The sequence below is a fragment of the Paroedura picta genome, chromosome 2 (assembly GCF_049243985.1).
Source record: "Paroedura picta isolate Pp20150507F chromosome 2, Ppicta_v3.0, whole genome shotgun sequence".
NCBI lineage: Eukaryota > Metazoa > Chordata > Lepidosauria > Squamata > Gekkonidae > Paroedura > Paroedura picta.
In genome coordinates, this window is record NC_135370.1 from 11894987 (window position 1) to 11917336 (window position 22350).

Below are 22350 nucleotides of genomic sequence, written 5' to 3' on the forward strand. Positions count from 1 at the left end.
TCTTCTTCTTCTTCTTCTTCTTCTTCTTCTTCTTCTTCTTCTTCTCATCCTTTCCCTCCAATTAAAAAAATGTGGATGGAAATGCATTTGAGGTATAAAGTTCTACTTAGTTTTGTGACAAAACAAACTCTTTTTGTGAAGAGGAAAGGGAAGGGAGTTGTCAGCCACTTTGAGACTCCTTCTGGTAGAGAAAAGCGGCATATAAGAACCAACTCTTCTTCTTCTACTACTGCTTCTTCAAAGCTGATATTTATTCAGGGGAAACTGATATTTGTCTCTTGAAGATCATCACAATTCCAGGAGAACTTTTGACTCCAGCTGGCAAGTGGCAGCCTTCATACTCTCTGATGTAGGCTCTACCACCCCGAGAGGAAATATTTCCCTCCGACCTTCAGTTATAAAATTTAAAAGCACAATCACTTTAAAAATGATAGTAGGTCATATATCATAGCATGAATGCGTATAAACAGCATTAAAAAGGGGGCAAAAAGCTATAAAATAAGCAAATTATGTACAAACACCAGCAATGAAAATGGGCAAAATAGTCTAACAATCATAATGTCTCTGGAAAAAAGTCCTGGAATACATCCCAGCACACCGGACTGAGTAATAGTAGATTCTGTTGCATTGTCTCAAAGAATGTTTTCCCATTACCTGCTGGTCTCGGTGCATTTTTTAATGGCTGCGGACATGCCTTCCGTATAGTGGAATTTGTGCGTGGTAACAGAAATGTGTCTGTCTCCGGGGGGAGGAGGAAAAGGACATTTCTTTTCTTTGCAGCTCCTATTACTTCTCCATTACAGGATTCAGTAATTTATTGCTTTATATGTTGGTGCCTAGGCCGTTTCCCCGACTCTCTTCACAAAAAGAGTTTGTTTTGTCACAAAACTAAGTAGAACTTTATGCCTCAAATGCATTTCCATGCATTTCCTATTTTCTCCCTTCATTTGTGGCTGACAATGGCAGGAGAATAAATTGAACAGCTTCCCCCATTAGTTGCCCGGTTGTCTCTGGAGTGTCATATATGGCTTGTTGTACACAGAAGCTGTCAGTTGTGTTGCCGCGAGGTTGTTGTTAGAAAACAGAGATCAGCGTATGACTCCCCGGGCTAGTGGGAATCAAGGTTCGTTCTGGCTTAAGGTCCTGGTTTGTGGGTGGGAAAAAAAATCAACCCGCAACAAGGTCATTTATGTAGCTTGGATGGCATTTTTTCATCTGCGCCAGGCCCGGCTACTAGCGCCCTTCCTGTCCCTGGAACACCTGGCCACGGTGATCCATGCACCTCCACAATAGACTATATAACTCACTCTATGCAGGCCTACCCTTGTCCTTGACCTGGAAGTTACCGCTGGTACATGCAGCTGCGAGGATCCTCACTAGAACTCCTTGGTGGGTTCATATCCAGCCTGAACTACAACTGCACTGGTTACCTGTCTGTTTCCAGATCAAGTTCAAGGTCTTGGTTTTGAGGCTATACATGGCTTGGGTCCTGCCTATCTGAGGGACTGCTTGTCTGCCTATGCTCCCCGCAGAGAGCTCTGCTCTGTGGGTATGAATCTCCTGGTGGTCCCAGGCCCCCGGGACATTCTCCTGGCCTCATCCAGGGCCAGGGCTACCCAACCTGGTGGAATGAGCACCTGGAAAAACTGAGGGCCCTGGTGGAGCTATGAACTTTCCACAGGGCCTGCAAGATGGAGCTCTTCTACCAAGCATTTTGCTGAGACTGGTGGGAGGATGCCCGGGTTTCGATCTGTGGACCCTGCCCTAGATGCACGGTAAGTACCCCAGACAGCTTGCTATAACATCGTGGGCCACTTAGCTGGCTAGAGATGGACAGTGTGTGTGTGTGTGGGGGGGGGGGGCCTTATTGGGAAATATTTTGGATTTTGCGCACCATTATGTTGTTATTAGATTGTTTTATAGTTAATATTGGGGGAGATTGTGTTTTGATTTTATCATTTTACTAGGGGCAAAGCCTGTTGTATCTAGGAATATAGGTGCTAGAGCTTGGCGGTGGGAAGAGGAAGTGGAGGAGTTGCCCAGTCTGTAAGGGCATGGGGTTGAATGTGTGTGTTGTGTGGGAGGTTGTGGTGGCGTGGTGGCAAATGAGGGCATGGGTGTGGAGAGATGGGTGTCAAGAACCTGTGGTGTGGAATGTTCGTTGAGTGTGGGAGAAGACTGACCCTTGGGAATTGTGGCATAGTGGTTACAAGGTGTGAGCTTTCGTGTGCATGCACACTTCCTCAGACCTTGTATAGATATAAGGAGAAAATAAATTAGTAGTAAATTAGTAAACATCATCACAACAAATATGCAGCATGATAATGAAGATTAGATCCTTAACATTTTTATTTCCCCCATGTTTTAGTGACCGGCAACTGAACCCAAAGAACAGATTTTGCTATTCTAGCAAGGAATTAACCAATCTACTATTAATTTCCTCTGTCCTTATATCTATACTCTTATGGTTTTTGTGCCATTGTCTGAGGAAGTGCGTGTGCACACAAAAGTTCACACCTTGAATAAAACCTTGTTGTTCTTAAAGTTGCCTTTGGACTTACATTTTGTGTGGCAACCCACCTGAATCTATCATTACTAATTGTTTCCACCTTTCCACTATCATATGGGCATTATACTGCCCGTAAATTGGATGACATTGGAGACCTACGTGTAAAAAAGAAGAGTGTATATTATATATTAATTAGATGGTCATCACGTGTGAATGCCAGAAGCACTTTCTGAATTTCGAAAACTTTAGATCAGTGGTCCCCAACCTTTTTATCACCGGGGACCGGTCAACACTTGACAATTTTACTGAGGCCCGAGGGGGTAGTCTTTTGCCGAGGGACGTCACTGCCACCGCCTGAGCCCTGCCATGGCGGGCACCGGAGAGCATCAAAGATGAGCAGCAGCCAGGGAGGAGGACGAGGAGGAGCTGCGGCCCGGTACTCACTGAGCCACGGACTGGCACCGGTCTCCGGACCGGGGGTTGGGGATCACTGCTTTAGATGGTTAATATTCACTGACATATGTGGGAAATAATGGAAATGGTATTTCTTTAACGAAATTGCCACAATTCAAATGTTGACACTCAGCCAGTTTTGAAATAAATGCCAAAAACAACAGAGAGAAGGGGGGGGGGGCTTTAATTTTTCAGCATAAGCATCATAATATTGGTAAATTATAATGTGAAACATTTCTTATATTTTGAATGTTTCTAGATGTAATTCAAAAGGCAGTGCCATTTGAGAAAAATAATGTAACCATTACATTGTTCAGCTTCCATTCCAGGGAGAAATAGTGAACAACTCTGAACACCATGTCAAATGTTCTGTTTTGTTTTTATCTCCAAGACCGTTTATGCACTGGAGGTTTCGTGCCGGGCTGGAGGCTGGAGTTTTAGTCGTGGCAGGTTGTCCCACCTCTTCCCGCACCCACATGAGGGAGCATTTGGCCTGGTGCACCTCATCCGCCCCAGATTTGTGTTCCTGCACAGGAGCTGGGGCAGTGAATTTCCCAGTGCATAAATGGTCTAACATGTACATACTACAGCCTTCCTCACCTTTTTTACTGTTGAGAAACCCCTGAAACATTCCTCAGGCTTTGAGAAACTCCAGAAGTGGCATGATCATCCAGAATATAATTAGGAAGCATAGCTGTGTGCATGCTCCCCTTCCCTTCCCCTCCAAATTCATTATTGGCCATGGGGGAGGGGGTTCACAGAACCATGGTGGAGAAAGCTTGCCATAGATAGCATTACTCCAGCCCTCTGATCTAGATATTCCTAGATACCTAAGAGCAATGGCGACCATCATTGTGGTAAGCCATAGGTTCTCCGCCTGTCAGTCAAGCCAGGTAGCCAATCACTGATGGCTTATTAATGCATTTTAACAAGATTGTTGGAGGTTTTCTGGGGGAAGCCAGAATGCTGCACATATAGCTGTTCTTCTTAGTGTCACAGGTGAAAAATAGCAATCATGCACATATTTGCACAGAAGCTTCACTTTGAACCTGATCAGGCTGCAGAAGTGCCAAAATGTAAAGCTTTATTTTGGATTGGCTTCCAGTCTACTAAATTGCTCCGTGGGATTTCTCCCGGATTATTTTTTAGCTTCTGAGGCTAATAATAATAATAATAACAACAGCAGCAGCAGCAGCAACAACAACAATAATAATATATTAGATTTATAAACCACCCCTCCCTAATAGTTTGGCGCTGTGTACAACATTTTAAAATTCTCCATAAATATAAACTCTGATAAATTATTTAAAAAATAACAAGCATAAATCTACAAACGTAGGGGCAGTTCTGCACATTGAAAAAATAGCATTATGCCAGTACCATGGCGTAACGCTATTAAATAATGCACCTCTGGAATTCCTCACCTCCTGGCTCTCTCCCTTCCCTCTGCTGCCTTCTCGCCCTTCTGGGCACTCCGCATGCTGGCTTGCGGAAATGGTGGAAGAAAGGAACGCGCTATACTTGCAACTCTCCTCTGCCTGTCAGTCTAGCCAGGCAGCCAATCTCCGTTTTCTCCGTTTTAAAGGGCCCACGATGCAGTCTAATTTTTTAAAAGTAAAACTTCTCTATTTAGATGCTTATGCATTTAATCATAGATGCATAGTGCTTTTTTAAATGCCACCCCTTTTGGAATCATTAGCGTTGATGCAATCTTGTTCCCAATTTTAGTGAGGCATGCTTTGTTTGTTAACTTTTTGGGGGGATTTTTTTTTTGTGCTTTGCCTGGGTGATTTAAGATGTATTTGTTGCTCCAGGCAGTTTGCTTAGGAAAAAAAAAAGTTCCCGTCCCTGGTAGAAGGGAGAGGGAGGCGGGTGCGAGGGCAGGCACTGGAGGCAGAGATAGCACTACTTCGGCTCCACACATTTCCTTGGCGTGTGGCTTGCTGGGTGCTCTCCTCTTGCTCGTGACAGATAGTTGGGGGAATCCACTTTTAGGGATTCCCCAACTTTTGCTTTAAAATGGAAGATGTAGCTGCCAGTTTGCTGCTGGGATGCTGGATATTGGCGACATCATGCAAATTGCCAAAAATATGGCATCTGCAAAAGGCAATCCTTTCACTTTATTTTACGGGTGCAGAATGGCCCTGAGTGCCTCATTTGTCTCACCTCTTTGGCCCTGTTTAGGCCATCTGTGTTGTTATACTCTGGAGGGGGAGTGTTCTGGAAGGCCCAGTGAGTTTGTTTGCCATGTTAAGACATGCGGGTTCAGATTTGCATGTTGATAAACTGCATGTAGGCCATTGACAATTAGAAAAGCTCACAGAGAATATGTCTCAAAATAAACTCTGTGATATTTCCAGGGTCAGCTTAAAAACAGTTGACAAAACCATTTATAGGAATAGAGATTAAAGGTGCATCATAAATTTGAGAAAAGCCATCATTAGAAACACCACTTCAAAGCTTTCATAGAAATCTGTGTTTCCATTCCATTCTTATTATAAGTAAAATAGAACTTTATTTTACTTCTTCTCATGATCTGAAGTTTTTGAAGATTACTTCTACAGAGCATTTGCCCTATTTATTTTACCCAGTTCCTATTTTCTAAAGGTAAAGGTATCCCCTGTGCAAGCACCGAGTCATGTCTGACCCTTGGGGTGACGCCCTCCAGCGTTTTCATGGCAGACTCAATACGGGGTGGTTTGCCAGTGCCTTCCCCAGTCATTACCGTTTACCCCCCAGCAAGCTGGGTACTCATTTTACCGACCTCGGAAGGATGGAAGGCTGAGTCAAGCCTGAGCCGGCTGCTGGGATCGAACTCCCAACCTCATGGGCAGACAGCATTTCTGCCCCTTACCACTCTGCGCCACAAGAGGCTCTTCTCCTATTTTCTAGTTCAACCCTAATAAATCGCTGCCTGTATTTCGACCCTATTTTTGCCTACTTAGAATGCCTTATAGATGGCTAATGGGAATTGCTGGCATTTTTTCAGTATTTAACTTGCTTCAGACACAAAATCTCCAGGAGGTCATTTCCTGTCCCAGATGAGAGGGATGGTTTTGTCCACATATCCTATAAAAGGAATGGGGGATAATGCAAAAAGCAAGAAAAGACCATTGAGAATTTAATGCACTGTGACTAATCAAGTTGGGCATGGCAGCAAGCACCATATGCAGTCTGCTGTATGGATGTTACCTTAATTTTGTGGTATCTAGGTGGTCTGAAGGAAGAGATCAAAGTTTGAAGACATTGTGCCATCAGTCAGTGGGTGGAGGGGTCATGCCTAGAAAGCTATTTGTCCATCAAGGCCAGGGTCTCAAGCAGAAGTCTTTTGGCTAACCCACGACCTGATCCATTTAACTGAAACTGAACCCAGGAACTTCTGCATGCAACTGGAGCTGTGTTTGGTCCTTGGGTGCCTGCTGAAAGGATGCTGCCTGTAACCGTCTTGCCTCTCCCGGAGGAAGGCTCCTTGAGGAGCACTCTACCTCGGACTATGAACTCCACCAGCTGCTAGCACCTGAAAGTTCACACCTTGAATGAATCTTTGTTGGTCTTAAAGGTGCTACTGGACTCTGATTTTATTGTGCTACTTCAGACCAACACGGCTACTCGAATTGCTCTCACCATGTGGACTACCCATGGAGATGCTTTTAGCCTATCCTCCCAGCCAGGAGCTCAGTGTGAGCCAGAGTTCTCCTGCTCCTTTTGTCTGCATCGTGATCCTGTGAAGTAGTCAAAGCTGAAAATGAGAATGACAAGCCAAGTTCATGCAGCAAGACTAATGCCCGAGGGGAGGTTTGAACTCAGGTCACCTGGCTCAAAACTCTCCCCAGTCTGGGCATAGAGGGACCAGGCTCCTACTTCTAGTACAGAAGTGCATATGAACCTGAAAGATGATGCTCAATCCATCAGTCACATGAATTTGCGGTCATCGAGCAAAGAGAAAACATTTTAACGAAAGATCAACATGCAAAAGAGCGGCATCAGTACTTATAGATACACTATTATCAGAATCCAAGTAAAATGTATAATATATTTGGTATAAAGAAATAGAACTAAAACCAGAATTTATTTTTAAAAACCAACAAGTCCTTATTTGGCCCTTTACAAATGATCTACACCGAAGCACGAAACTTCGCAACGTATCTCGAGATGGAAGGATTTTCATCAACCAAACATTTTTCAGGACTTTTGCTATCAGTCCAGGCTGAAAGTTTGTCTAATAGTGGCAAAAGAGTCCTATGCTGCAGCTTGTTGTAGGAGGGCAATTGGGAAAAAAACCTGATGATCTGAAATTGGAATTTTTCTAGACCATACGCTTTTTGCCATGGTCAGGTAGCAGATTCATTGGAAGCACAATTTCTGTGGCAGAAGGAATCTTTATGTACTGTCAGTGTTTCACACAGTGGAGACCGAGAGTCACTGTGTTTGAACTGACATCAGGGCTAAGCAAATCTCCACCAACCTCTGCTTTAACCTGACAGAAATGCCTGGCAATTCATGTGGAATTTAGGTAGAATCCTGAGACTCAGCATCTTTTTGGTTTGTTATTATATTCTCATTGGTTGCCTGGGGAATAGAAGGGGCATGTAAATGAAATTTGCAGATGACACAGACTTAGGGGTCATTTTAATATGGAGAGTGGTCAAGAAATTGTGTTGACTCAGAAGAATGATCCTGAGGTAAAGGGATTATGGTCAGGTCAGGCTGCACCAGCTTTTCAGCCAATGAACTTTGGGGCTAAGGGGCTGAGAGTGCAAAAATGTTTCATAAAACTTTGCTCCTCAGATTATTTGCAGTCTCTTTGCCGTTTCAAAGTCTTTTACAACAGATTCCTGAGGTAACCTGACTAGTGATCATACAATATGATGATGAAGAGTTAGTTTTTATGTCCCAATTTTCACTACCTGAAGGAGGTTCAAAGCAGCTTACAATCGCCTTCCCTTCCCCTCCCCGCAACAGACACCCTGTGAGGTAGATGGGGCTGAGAGAGCTCTGATAGAACTGATCTGTGAGAACAGCTTTAATAGGACTGTGTCTGGCCCAAGGTCACCCAGCTGAGGAGTGCGGAATCAAACCCAGCGCTCCAGATTAAAGTCCACTGCTCTTAACCACTACATCGAGGAAACACTATTTTGGCATCCAGCCAGCCAGATTCAGTTATGTGGCCATCTCAGAGTCAAGATCATGTTCATAAGTTCTTGTCATGTCTTGCCAGTTTGGTGTAGTGGAGTGCGGACTTCTAATCTGGCAAGCCAGGTTCAATTCTGCACTCCCCCACATGCAGCCAGCTGGGTGACCTTGGGCCCGCCAGGACACTGATAAAACTGTTCTGACCGAGCAGGAATATCAGGGCTCTCTCAGCCTCACCAACCTCACAGGGTGTCTGTTGCGGGGAGAGGAAAGGGAAGGCGAATGTAAACCGCTTGGAGACTCCTTCGGGTAGAGAAAATTGGCATATAAGGACAACTTCTTCTTTTTCAATAATATCAGGGCTCTGTCAGCCTCACCCATCTCACAGGGTGTCTGTTGTAGGGAGAGGAAAGGAACGGCGATTGTAAGCCGCTTTGAACCTCCTTTGGGTAGAGAAAAGCGGCATATAAGAACCAACTTCTTCTTCTTCTTCTTCTTCTTCTTCTTCTTCTTCTTCTTCTTCTTCTTCTTCTTCTTCTTCTTCTTCTAATAGTGTATTCTTCTGTTCTTTTATTAACTCGCAAGACTTAGCCTGTTCCTTTGGTTCTGTCTTGTGATAAATTTATTCTCTTCTGTTGGCCCCAAATGACTGTGTAGTAAATTCTCAGAGAACTTGGGACCTCTCTCTGCCCTGACCTTGGGTGGTTGAAGTAGTCTGTTGTACTGTCCAGCACTGCATAGGTGGGCCTTTAGTGTGGGAACGCAACTGGGAAGGTTTTCTGTACCTGGCAAGTAATTTGCACACCAGAATTCATGCTGGGGGAAGGGGCTGCAGGCCATAGAGGTACGGAATGCAAATCAGTTTCAGTTGTGCCTTTTCGATAAAGAGATTTCATCTCAACAAACGAGTCTGCTTATTGGAGGTTTGCCTGGGACTTGACACTAAGGAAGCCCAAAGAGTCATGAAGCATTCCCCTCCCTTTGAACAATGGCAGGGGTGTTTTCATCATTGAGACCAGATGTGGTGCTGGACTTATGTGGCCAAAGTAGAGCAATGACAATCTTTTCTGCCCTCAGTTTGAATCAGTGACCCTTTCTTTTCTTGTTTTCCACTGCACCTCACCCAAATCCCTGAATGGGGAGGGCCCTGTGAAGGATAGTATTTGTTTGTTTTGCTGCATGCCCCCATATATTTCAGCTCAGCCAAAATATACAGTATGGGTGTGATACAGGGTCTTGTCATCTCCCGTTCCTGACATACAGCAGCTGAGAAGGAAGCTGTAATTTTTATATACTGGGCATTTCTCAGAACAATTCAGACGTAGAAGGAGAGATAGGTTTTATACCCAATTTTCTCACTACCCAAAGGAGTCTCAAAGTAACTTACCATTGGCTTCCATTCCTCTTCCCACAACAAACAGCTTGTTAGGTAGGAGGGCTGAGAGAGCTCAGAGAGAACTGCTTTATGAGAATTGCTCTTACAGAGACTAGCCCAAGCTTGCCCAGCTGGCTGCATGAGGAGATGTGCAGGATCAAACCCAGCTTGCCGTATTAGAGACTGCTGCCCTTCACCACTACACCATGTTGGCTCGATCAAATAAGAAAGCTCAATCAAATGCGCTGGACAAATATCTATGTAATATCAAACTGACTGCCAGAAGGAGCAAAGAAACACACGGAAAAGAAGAAGATTACAACAACAATAAGGCAGGAACACACAAGTGACAAAAAGAGACTGCAGAAGATCCCTTTGCCAAGGAGCTTATACTGCCACCCTGAGAATACTCCCCTGGAGGTAAACCCCACTGACTAGAATTACGTAGGATTCTTCAACAGACATGCTTAGGATCAGTCACAGAATCCTTCCCCTGTTGTGATTACAAACATCCAACTTCTTGTTTCTTTGGAGAACGTGCTAAATGAAGTGCTAACAATGACTCAAACCCAAACCCATTGTCATAAAGAAGTCCCAGTAAATGCATAAAGGACCAGGCTGAGAATTTATTCGAAACGCTGACCCCTTCGTTCATTTCAACCCATGGTTCCAAGCTACAAGCCACCCATTGGCTACCAGCACGGCAAGAAACTATTCATTTCAACCCAACAATGTATTATTCAATTCACACAGACCAGGTCTTATCCTTATCCATTATTGTTCCTCTATATATTTATGAAACAGACTAGGGGGTGGGACGTGTCTAGCTGTCCAAGTTGGAATAGGGCCAATCAGGGTGTTGTAATTACTAACATCCAACTTCTTGTTTCTTTGGAGAACGTGCTAAATGAAGTGCTAACAATGACTCAAACCCAAACCCATTGTCATAAAGAAGTCGCAGTAAATTCATAAAGGACCAAGCAGAGAATTTATTCGAAACGCTGACCTCCTTCGTTCATTTCAACCCATGGTTCCAAGCTACAAGCCACCCACCAGCTACCAGCACGGCAAGAAACTATTTGCCAGTGGAACTTGGGGGCTTGTGTGAGTGTGTGTGTTAAGCTGGAGTCCCTGAGGCACCCTGGACTGAAATACATAATCAGCTTTGGGTAAGTACTTCCCTCTATTAATAATAAATTGTAGGCAAAATCTGAGCTTACACATTCATATCCCTTATTGCTGTTCCATGTTAATGACGGTGGTTTTGTGTGTTTTCTTCTCATTGTTTTCCCTCCCTCAGCAACGATGTAGCACAGATGGCTAAAATCCCTAGCAGGAAGCTAATCAGCCACTGTGAATAAGATGTACTGAAAATAAATAAAAGATGGGGGGGAAATTGCTGCTTTACGGTAGAAATTGCAAAACTGAAACCGCAACAATACACGTGGGCCTGAAGCATTAAACGGAAGGAGCAGAGACTCAAAGGAAAGGTGACATGTTTAGAGTTCAGTTGGGCAAGGCTGTCTTTTCCTAAGTGGGCTGTTTCTCTGCAGTGCTGCTTTTCCCTAGTTCCCCCATCCTTACATTAATTTAGGGCATCAAATTATCCCACAGTTGATGTGGGTCACAGAAATGATTGCCACCAGTGATGATCCAGAAGTCTCAGGATGGGGGGGGGGGGAGAGGCTTTCCTTTGAGAATGTGTTGAAGCTTAACATAGGGTTTAACATAGGGTTTCTAGGCCCAAAACGGTCCTGGGAGATTCCCCGCCCCCCACTGTTGCTCCCTGAGATTACTCAGCTGGGGAAATGGTGTGAAGACATCAGCAGGATCCTGATACACTGACAGCATTTCCTGTGTGCCTGGAAGTGATGTCAGCATGTTGCAGGAGGACACCAGGGATGCTCTGGCATTTGGGCAAAATGCTATGTTTAAACCATAGAGTTTTGCCCTGATCCCGGAGCATCTCCAGTGTTGCTGGAAATGTGCTGAGGTCACTTCAGATGCACCCAGGAAGTTAAGTCAGTGCATTGTCGGGGAGTCAGTGTCTCACCAGTGAGGGCCCACTACCACCTCATAAGTCTCCCCTCCCCTGCTTGCCAAGAGGAACCTGGGAACCCTAGTTTAAGAGCAGTTTAAGAGCAGTTTGCATTATCAAATCAATACTTCAGTTGGTGGAAGCATGGAGGGCAACATCTGCCAGCATCTGGAAGCATGGAGGGCAACATCACCCATCCCACTATAGACACCATTTTGTTCCTGTTCTTGAGAATACCTCGGAACCCTGCCTGAGCCACCCTTTGGAAGGGTCACCAGGGTGTAGCAAGAGAACCACACTCTGCAAATTTTACTCAGTAGGTGGTACTTAGGATCCAGCTTTTGTTTTTCATGGCTACAGGTCTATTACACAAGTATCTGATGCTTCATACAGGCATACATTAGGGTTGTCAACTCTGGATTGAGAAATTACCAGTGTTTTTGTGGGTGGAGTCTAGGGAGAGGTGGGGGGCTGTACTGGATGGCCCTTCATGGTCTCTTCCAGCTCTGTGTGATTCCTGAGAGCAGAAGATGGGAAGGATCTCCTTGGGGTGACCTAACCTCTACCCTCCAAAACAGCTATTTTTTTCCTGGAAAATTGAACTCTTTACTCTGGTGTTAATTCCAGGCAATCACTAGCTCCCACCAGGTGATTGGCAACCCTAGCACCATATAATGAATGATCTGTAGGCACATTGCACAGCAACTTGGATGCCATTCATCAGGTCTGAATGGGGAAATGACTGGGAATTTGGGTTTCCATGAGAGAAGAAAGGCAAGACAGAAACATAATGAATAATGATTGAATAAATTCCCCACAATGACCTTTCATTAAGATACAGGTATTTTAATCCCGTGCCATATGTGGGTGAAAGGAAATGTTCCAGATGTGTTCCCTCATTAGCAGGGATGAGCCCTCAGAGCTACAGCAACATGCAAAAATAAATAGTATGCACAGTCTTCCTCTGGATCTCCCTTTCAGTTAGAGTCCCTTGCTTCCACATATTCAAATGGCCCTATCCACAAACACCATTCTGCTGGAGAAAAGGTTGGGAAACTGGTATCACTGGAAAGCATTCTGGATTGTTCTTCTCTGAATATTTAGATGAGCTTTTGATGCCATGTAACTTAATCATTCTTTGGTGAAAGGCCTTTACTGAAAAATCTGTATCAGAATATGAAACCTGTATGGGGTATGATAAATATGGCAGCCAGTTCAGTGAAGCAAGTTATTACTTAATATTATGGTCATGGAGGGATGCACATGTGCATGTGAACTTATCTTTTCGCACCTTGGATCAGCATTTGGGGTGAGGCAGTCGGAAAGCTACTCTCAGATCAAGTGGTGTTGTTGGCCTAGGGTATAGTTGTCCCTTGCCTTCTCAAAGTTCTACTCTAGCATTGTTGAACACAGTCAACTCCAGTATTTTAAAAAACACCAAACTCCCAAGTATTTGTCAAGACCTAGTCCATGTGTTATCCATTAACCTGTTCCCATGGTCTTGCCATGAGTCGTGCCATGCTCATATTATCAGCTCTGCCTATTTGTTGTACCTGTTCCCTGTTTTTTCTGCTCCAGTAATTTTTCACAGACCAGAGACTCATGGGTTTCTTTACTTCCTGGAGCTTGTTTTTATTTTTTTTTTACCTTGAAAATGCATAGGGTAGGGATGCTGTGTAGAGTCTAAGCTCAGTGTGTGCTTTATGTGGGGAGAGCTTTGTGCTTGGTATGCTGTTTCAATCATAGAATCATAGAATAATAGAGTTGGAAGGGCCCTCATGGGTCATCTAGTCCAACTCCCTGCACTATGCAGGACACTCACATCCCTATCGCTCATCCACTGTAACCTGCCACCCTTTGAGCCTTCACAGAATCAGCCTCTCCATCAGATAGCTATCTAGCCTCTGTTTAAAAATTTCCAAAGATGGAGAACCCACCACCTCCCAAGGAAGCCTGTTCCACTGAGAAAGCGCTCTAACTGTCAGGAACTTCTTCCAAATGTTTAGATGGAATTTCTTTTGAATTAATTTCATACCATTCATTCTGGTCTGTCCCTCTAGGGCAAGAGAGAACAATTCTGCTCCATCCTCCATGCTTAGCATGCCAGAATTTGAATGGGGGAGAGGGGTTGCAGGGGAAACATAAATTTATGCTTGTAAGCCTGATCTTTAGTTCTAGCAATGAAACATCTTGTTCTCTGTTCATTATTTTCTTCAAGAAAGATTACTTTCAAGAAACTAGTCTGCACATTGGAAATTCAACAGCAGCTTGACAGTATTCCATCCTTAATGATGGGATGAAAAAAAGCCACCTTCAAAAATTCAATCCCTTACCAATGTACAAATGAACCATGTTTTCATACTTTCTACCACCTGGAGATCAGTTGTAAATGACCTGGAGGTTGGCAATATGGACTACAGAGAAGATCAGAATTGGCAGTGTTGAATGAGAAAGCTGATAAAATCCAACCCAATCTGATTCTTGTTCTGTCCCATTTTTCTCCTGCCCTTCCTTCAAGAAGCCTGGGGGGCAGCATGCCTTGTTCTCCTCTCATCTGTCTTATCCTTACAACAGTCCTGTGAGGCAAGATTAGGTTGAAAGACTGGTTCACAATCACTCCTGACTTCCCTAGGGGTCCTGAGGCCAAGCCCAGGAGGTTAAGATTGCTTTGGTCAAAGAACTGCATGACGATCCCTCTTCCTGCATTCTGCTTCCCTGAAGTATTATTGTGTGCAGCATGGATACAGTCGTCTCTCAGTGCTCCCAGACTAGGACTGATTAGACCAAGCTTTCATAATCAGGAGTTTTGGGAATCCCTGGGTTTCCTGAATGGGTGAGAGTTAATTAATTTTTAAATATATTTTTAAAATTTGTTAAATATTTATGTGGTGATATAACCCTTTATGGTCATGTCGACATGCCCCCCCTCCCAACATGGCCGATAATGGGTCTGAAAGGGGTGGGAAAGGAAGGAGCCTTGGCTGGGTGTGTCCACAGCTATGATTCCCCACCATATTCTGCAAGATCATGACATGTTGGGGGTTTCTCGAAGCCTGAAGAATGCTTGAGGGGTAAAAAAAAAGTTGAGAAAGGCTGGGTTAGACCAAAACATACAAATGCCTCTTTCCTCAAGTGACCCAGTTATATTTTTATTGGGAAAAGAGAACATTAATTACAAGCTCCAGGTTGCATTTGCTCTCACATCCCTTTCCTTTGATAAGCCTGTGTTATTAAGTGGAATTATCAGACATTTGACATATTTGCTTGCCTTATAGCGCTCACCTCTCAATACACCATCTCCAGCAAAGACAGAGAAGGGGGGGGGGCAGGATAAAGACATCCTTCAACACCCTCCATCATACTTATCAGTGACTAAGTCATTTGTGGATAATTGCCTTGCATTGCCAGGCACTTATGGCTAAAGATAATTCCTGAATGATTGAATTAATTGTGTCCTGACTTCTTTTATCCTTTCATGATTACACTGTTCGCCACCTAATTAAGTAGGAAGCCGGAGTGCATGCCCCAAAGCTTGAAGTCTTGATTTGGAGAGCAAACAGGAAGAAGTTGAAGAACAGCAGGTCCCCGACTGCTCTGAACCTCCCTGTTTCACTGAGGGATCTTCAAGGGGAAAGAAAAAGTAGCAAAGGTTGCAGTAAAGAGATCCAACTGGGTTCTGAGAACAGCTAGAGCCAGGAGTATCGTTTTAAAAATATTCATCTTTGTGCTGGACAAATTCTGCATACACTTCAATGTTTTTGCAGATAGAACCATGGACATACTTGCAACATCACAGGGCCGGTTTATCTAAGTAGCACATGTAGCCATGCTGTGTGCCCCACGCATCCACGGGCCCCACAAGGTGAGTTCCTCCCATAGATCAGGGCCGTAGCCTCTCTTCCCCTGCTGTTTAATGACACTCGGAGTGACACCTCTTTCCACTGTGGAGGGCCTCTCCACCCGAAGTCTGGCTGTTCCCTCAGCAATTGTACTCTGCTAGAGCCCTGCAAATCCTTAAACTTCCTTGGGTGCTATGGGCCCCACAAATAATCAAACCACTCCTGGCCTAACATGGACTACTTTGTAAACCCCAGATATTCTCTACCAGTTCACATGGCTGTTGTCTCTCTCCTCTGCGAATCTGTGTTCTCCCCCCCCCCCCAGTTAAGCTCTGCTTAAGCTCAGCACAATGGCGTAACACTAAAATAACCTGTGCCTCCTGGAATTCCTATACCTGCTGGCTTCTCTGCTGCCGTTTCACACTTCCTGGCATTTAGCATGGCTGCTTGAAATGGTGGAAGAGGGGAACATGCTATACACACTCTTCTCTTCCCCCTGTCAATCAAGACAGGCAGCCAATCACCGTTCTCCCTCTTTTAAAGGGACTATGAGCTAATTAAAAAAAAATAAAAATGACTTCTGCGTTTAAACACATATGCAGCATAGGGCTACTTTTACTGCAAGCCCTCTTGCAATCTGGAGTCTTGAAGCTTTAAAAAAATGGGGGGGGGGATTTAAAAAAAATTGATGGGGAAGAGGCATGCTTTATGGGCAAACTATTTTGTGCTCTGCCTTGGCGACTGTGTGTCTGTTTGTTGCTCCAGGCAGTTTTTTTTTAAAGAAAGCCCTGTTCTGGGTTAAGAGAGGCGGGCTCAAGGGCAGGCACTGGAGCTGGAAATCTCACTATTTCAGCCACTTTAGTAAGGCGTGTGTCTTGTGCGAGTGTCTTGCTGGCTGCTCTCATTCTGCTTGCGCTATATGGCAAGGGTAATCCAGTTTTGTGAATTTCCTTGCAAGCTCTTTAAAATGGAGGATGTAGCAGCCGGTTTGCAGATGTAATGCTGGACATTTACGATGTCGTGCAAAACACCAAAATATGGCGTTTACAAATGGTAAGACTCCCACTTCTTTAATCGGGTGCGGAATGGCCTGAAGTCAAAAATCATAATCAAAATGGCACAAAAGTATTTTTTTCGCTTATTTAATGAATATATTTCTAATTTTCAACTTCTCAGTATCCATTAATTTCTAAACATTGATGTTTGGAAATTAATGGATACCAATAAATTGTAAATAAGAATAAAAGAAACTTTAATACACTTGTGCCTTTTTGATTTTTAACATTATTTCCTTGCATAAACTTATTTCCATGCATAACGCACTAAAGATTCTTTTGCTTTGCTGAAGCAATTTTCTAAAAATCTCCAAAGCCAATCAGATGGCCAATAGCCAATTAGAAGCCTTACCTGTCCCAACCTACTTTCTAAAAAAACGCTTAGTAGGAGCCAGGAAAGGGGTCAGTCGTGGACATGGGTGGGAAAGGCCATTTTCTGCTATTACATTTTCTTTGGGTGATTTCCAGGTTTCGTGCATTGCTTTCATGCCGTTGAAAAGCAACTGACCAAAAACAAGAAAATTATAGAAGGGAAATATTTAAACAGGAAATATTTCTACTGATTTCATACCAAGAATGGAGAAGCCATAAAAAAAGAAAGATAAAATTTGAACTTTCATTTGCTCCAGGCATTTCTCCCCACCATCCACTCAATTTCATCTAATTTCCCTCCTTACTACAACCCTTGTCGTGTGTCTTTTTATATATGCAGATCCTGTAAGCCCTAGCATAGCCTTTTTGTAAATCAAAGCGGACCCATTCTTCCAATTTTCATTTCCAGCTGGTTGGATTCGACCCAATGTTAATAATGAAGGCATCCAGAAATTTTTCTGTGCTCATTGTCTCCTCGAGCACTTCATATGGTCACCTAGATGAGTGGTTTGCCATGCATTTCAAGCACTGTTCTGAGAAGTCTGACATCTGCAAAATGGAAGCGTTCAGCATGGCAAATGGCTGGGTCACTTCTGTTGACACATGCTCACAGTTAACAACCTGCTTGGCTTACATGCTCCTTGGAAACATCATGCATATATGTTTTGGGTTGCTTTAGTAGCTGAACAGTTGGTAGCATTAATCATGTGCATGCTCAGAACTGTGTTCGTTCCCAAGAGACTAAACCAGATAATGATATTGTACTGGGAGACTTCAACTAGCCTCAAATTGACTGGGTAAACATATGCCCTAGTCATGCCCTAGAAATGAGATTCCTAGACATCATAATTAACTGTACACTGGAGCAATTGGTAAACAGAGACAAGCTGAGGGGTAGTGATCTTGGACTTGATTAGAAAATCTGCATTTGATTAGAGAATCTAAGGGTAAGGTATTTGTATGGAATTTGTTTGGATTTACTAAACCAAATGCACATTCCTAGTAATTGGTAGACAGGTGGGGGAGGAGCCTGTGGTATTTCTGGCAAGTCTGTTTCTTTCATCCAGGCCAGTGTTTTAGACCAGACATTCTCAATATTGTTTGTTTGTTTGTTTGTTTGTTTGTTTGTTTGTTTGTTTGTTTGTTTGTTTGTTTGTTTGTTTGTTTGTTTCTTTCTTTCTTTCTTTCTTTCTTTCTTTCTTTCTTTCTTTCTTTCTTTCTTTCTTTCTTTCTTTCTTTCTTTCTTTCTTTCTTTGGTCATGGGCTTTTTAGGAGCTTTTCTCAGGATCCAGGGCCCCTTGAGGTACACTGGCCACTTGTGCAATCAGCTAGGCTGAAAAAGGCCTAAGCTAAGAGTGAACTAACTATACTTGATGTACCTTGTCTTATACATGGGACAGATTTCTAGAATATTCAATCAAGAGCAGCATGCGCATTCATTTCCCCCCCCCACACACACAAATGCATTAATCAAGCGAAGGAATGGATCACATGATTTCTTTATCTTTCTAGCAATTAATGATGTCATAGATGGAAAAAAAGGTTACCAGCCCCCCCCCCAAAAAAAACCCCCACTTTGGGCTCCCCTACTCACATGTTTCAGTCTGTCATATGTGTTAAATTTTTTAAGTGGCTGTGAAGGCAGCTCTTCTTGGTAACAGCCCTGGTGTTTGGTAGGTTTTGTCTGTCTCTTGTGTATTCTTTTGAGAGGTTGGTGAAATTATTCTTCAGATATAGTGCAAAGTTTGAGAAGATGTTGGTCTCCAGTTCCCTCTAGATTCAACCCAAGAAGTCAAAGGTGGGGGAAAAGATGAAGGAGTAATTCTGGAAAAGGAAAAAGAGTTTCAGGCACATGGCCCATTCCATAAGCATTAGACGATGCGCTTTCAATGCACTTTAGGAGTAGTTTTTTCCTGTTCTACACAGGGAAATCAAGCTGCAAAAGCACACTGAAAGTACATTATCGGATGTGTGTGGAATAGGCCCAGGCCTGTGAAATTTCACAGAGAGATGGTTCACCTGCCCTGCCATTGACTTATGTTGATAACATTTTAACCTACTAATTATGTAGTTAAAAATCACAGAGTTGCTTGAACCACGGCTGTAGCAGATTGATGGCCCTATTAGAATAAAATCCATTTTAAAGGAAGTATATTGGAAATAGCTGGCTGTGAACGCTTCATGCTTCTGGTTTCATTTTTCATCCTCGTGGTTTCAACTCAAAAAGCTCCTTTAACTGATCATATTGATGATTATTTTATGTATAAGTCATATTCCATATCCTCACCCCAATTTCCTCCCCTCCCCACAAAATATGTGCTTATTTCAATGTTCTTGGTGCATTATATCAATCAGCATTATATGTTATAATAAACTAGTGGTCCCCAGCAGGGAACACGTAGATGCTTACTGATATATTAATTGATGCCCCTTTACTTCATCCCCAAAACATTCTCTCAAAGCGAACAACCAATCCTGGCTTCCCTCCACTTCACTGGAGTAAAAAGTTCTCCAGAATATATAGGTGACCTTAGGTCACTCACAATGCTCTTTGACCTCTCTTATCCCCACCTACATCACAAGGTGCCTGTTGTGAGGAGAGGAAGGGAAAGGTGGCTGTAAACCACTTTGAGTAAGCTTATAGCTGGGTATAAAAGCCAACTCTTCTGCTTTGTCATCATCTTTAGATTTGCCAGGAACACCCAATTGGAAGCAGCTGCCCCCATCAGAGAATGGTTGGCTTGGAATCTCCAAAGTATTGTGATTGTCCCTCTGACCCCTGGCAGCCATTTTGTGATTGCCATGGGAAGTTGGATCAGCCATTTCATGGGATAGGCCACCATAATTTCTCAGAATTCTAAAAATGCCCAAAGACTCAACAAGATTGGTGACCACTATTTGCAGGTCCCCCTGGTCACTAGCTACCAGATGCAGATTGAGAGGCTCCTGGAGATTTGGAGTTGGGGAAGGACAGGGACCTCATAGGGTACAGTGCCACAGACTCCACTCTCCAAAGCTTCTACTTTCTCTAGGGCAGGGGTAGACAAACTGCGGCCCTCCAGATGTCCATGGACTACAATTACCATGAGCCCCTGCCAGCATTCACTGGCAGGAGCTCATGGAAATTGTAGTCCATGGACATCTGGAGGGCCACAATTTTACTACCCCTGCTTTAGGGGAACTGATCTCTGTAGTCTGGAAATGAGCTGTAGTTTGGGGGGATCCTCAGGTCCCTCTGTAGGTTAAATACAAAGAAACACCACAGAAGAGCAATTAGCAAGAAAAACAGAAAACGCCTGTATAAGAGGCTACCAAATCACATTTAAAAATCTCTCAAAACCCTTTTCTCTTCTTTAGAATCCAGCCAGAACATCCTCCGGATTTATTTCATTTTCAAGGATCTTTCCTCAGTGGCTAGGGCTGCTAGGTGACAACAAAATCATACAAATAAGCTGATGGCAAGATTAAATATATGACGTGCGCATACTATAACTTTAAAATAAAAAGATCACCATTTACAATTTATAGATTTCAGATTTATATATTACAATTTAAATAAGACAAACCAAAGCCTCAGTCAGTTTTCCTGTTTTTCCCACCTAGAGTCCGGTATCCCTATGAATTATACATATTTATGACATACCAATACCATATAAAGAACTGGACAATGTATATATGCAAAGAAAACAAATCTACAAGAGAATCAACACAAAGCAGCAGATGAAAACAGGAGATAAATAGAGAGATAACCATACAAGTGAAAATAAGGAACATTTTGTTCCTCCTTATTTGAAAAGGATCAGTAAATTAAATTCAGGACATCTACCAATGCAATATGTATTAGGCCATGAGCAAGTTAAAAAAAAAAAAGACAGAAGGAATTACACACAGGCAGTTGCCAGCATACGATCAATCAAAAATGAACTGTAGACAGAGGTTAAAGGTCCACTGAAGCTAAGACAATGTTCTCTCACCAGAATCCTATTATTTCAAGTCTTCCACTTTGCAGATCTCAGCTCCTTGAAGTTCTTCTCCCCTCCCCCCCATCAGTCTGCAGGTATGAAGCTGGACCAAGTCGGCAATAAATCCCTTCTGGTAACTCTTTCAGGATTTGCAAGAAAGGCTCCACCAGTCCAGGAGAGTCGAGACCAAAGGAAAGCGAATGTGTCTCAAGTTAAAAGGAGGAGTCGCTCACAATGGGGAAAGGCGGGCAGTCTCAAAGGAAGTGCTCCCTCAAGTCAAAGCAGGCTCAGAACAGAGGGTTTATCAGGCAACCGGGAAAGCCTGATGCCGGATGAGGCTAGACATCCATGTCTAATGTATTATTAACTTTCCAGAGCGCAGTGTTTTTCCCCCCTCTGTGTCTCCAAGAGCATTGTTTTCTGATCTGGTTTGTCAAAAAACGAGAATAAAATTCTAGTCAACAGAGAAAAAGGGATTCCCCCCCTCCGCATTGCCACTTTTTGTTGCAAGTGTCCAAAATATAAAATGTGCTATTCCTGTCCTTTGTCTTTTATTGGTTTAAACCTGCAAGGACAAGTCTTTATTATCTTAGTTCACAATATGCCTCTTGTTCATATATTTTACTTGAATTATAACACTGGAATTCTGCACTCTTAGCAGTATTTGAGGGACTGCTTGTCTCCTTATGCCCCCCAAAGGGCTCTTCGCTCCATGGGTGCTAATCTGCTGGAAGTCCCCATCCCTAAGGAAGTTCGCCTGTCCTTCACCACGGCCAGGGCCACTTTGGACCTGGCCACGACCTGGTGCAATGAGCTCCCTATCACAGTTCCATAGAGCCTGCAAGATGGCGCTCTTGAGGCCAGGGCAGGTAAGGTCTTTGGTTGAGGCCAGGGCAGGTAAGATCAAGGGCCCCGCCTCAAGTGACACTGGAATACCAGTCATTCTCCTGTATCCCAAGGCAGGTTGTTGTCTGGGCTGATTCTGGGTAGGGGAAGAGGGTTTGTTATTGCCTCTAGCCATGTTTATGTATGGGGTTTATTTGGGGGGTGGGGGTTATTGGGTTGTGATGGAATATCTTGTTACCAGTCCCAAGCCTTTCATGGGAATGGTGGGCTAGAAATTTAACAACAACAAGAATATTGAGGTGGCTTCCAAGCTGGAACCTATAACCTGTCAGATTCTCTGTCAACTTCATTTCCACTTGGCATGATAGCAAAAATGGTATATTCAAGAAGTGATACAAGGTTCATGATTATTCTGTCTGAAACTAATTTGATAGGCAATACAATGATTATTATAATCCCAGGATCCCATCTCTATTAGCATAAATACGCCCCAGTTAAAGAAGGCAGAACTCCCCTGCCTTCCTCTGGTCATAAAACACTCACGTATGCCTAGGAAAGGCACAAATATAGATACCTTCGCTTTAGGAAAAAGAATGAGTGTTAATTAGGGCCGTGTTTGTAGCTATGGTAGTGTTTATAATAACAGCAAGGTATTTTTTTAACAGACTCTGATTGTTTGTAATGCAACACTGAACATTGATCTGAATCTTGCCCTTCCACTGGAAGACCCAGTGGGGTGTAGTGGGAGACTGACCCTGGGTTAACAGG

General features: G+C 43.5%; 1 long non-coding RNA gene across 1 annotated transcript in view; it reads left to right on the forward strand.

The window, feature by feature from the left end:
- LOC143828611 (uncharacterized) overlaps positions 1 to 21212 on the forward strand; it is a 38251-nt gene extending 17039 nt beyond the window's left edge. The window contains exons 3-4 of the long non-coding RNA XR_013227763.1: positions 15273 to 15370; positions 20883 to 21212. This is a non-coding gene — a long non-coding RNA (uncharacterized LOC143828611). The remainder of the gene's footprint in view (positions 1 to 15272; positions 15371 to 20882) is intronic.
- Positions 21213 to 22350: the final 1138 nt, after the last annotated feature.